Below are 784 nucleotides of genomic sequence, written 5' to 3'. Positions count from 1 at the left end.
AGAAATAGGGTTTTTGTATGTGTGTGTTAATGAGGTCATATCAGAGTAGTGGGTCCTAAACCTAATCATTTCTGAGTTACAAAGAGCAGGCTAGACACAGAGACACGCACAGGGGGAAGGCAGAGGCCAAGAACACCAAAGAATGCCAAGGATCACTGGCAGACACCAGAAATGAGGAGAGAGGCTCACAGAAGGAATCAACACAGCTGAGGCACTGATTTGGACTTTCAGCCTTTGGAACTGTGAGAAAATGAACTTCTGTTCTTTAAAGCCACCCACGTGTGGTATTTCTGTTACAGCAGCACTAGTAAACCAAGACAATGAGTAGGAGCTAGCCATGGGGAAAATATTTCACACAGAAGGCTCCTGGGCTGCTTTAAACCTGGTATCGGAAGGCCCAATATTTTGCAGCCCCTTCAGGTCCTTGCCTTGGTTTCCTGATTTGCCTTGAGTTCTGCTGGAACTCCAGCTGCTTCTGCCCATTTCCCTGCCCTGCCTGGATGTCACAGCCTCTGCCCATGATGGCTGGCCCCTGGGCCATGTAGAGCTGTAAGGCTGTCACCACCTGTTTACAAGCATCATCACTGCCCGGAACACCACGCCTCCACCCACCCCATCTGACCCCTTGGGAGGCCAGCCCAGGCCAGATCACACCCTTGTGTGCCATCCCTTCTTCTGTGACTGCAGGAGCCACCCTAGTACAGCTCCACTGTTTCCCTCTAGCTCAGGCCCACGGTTCAAGCTCGCCATGTGGAAAAGCCCACAGTGATGCTGGTGTCACAGA

Source organism: Trichechus manatus, unplaced genomic scaffold (genome assembly GCF_000243295.1).
Source record: "Trichechus manatus latirostris isolate Lorelei unplaced genomic scaffold, TriManLat1.0 scaffold00058, whole genome shotgun sequence".
In the NCBI taxonomy this organism is placed as follows: domain Eukaryota; kingdom Metazoa; phylum Chordata; class Mammalia; order Sirenia; family Trichechidae; genus Trichechus; species Trichechus manatus.
The sequence above is the reverse complement of the archived record's forward strand: the minus strand, read 5'-3'. Positions refer to the sequence as shown.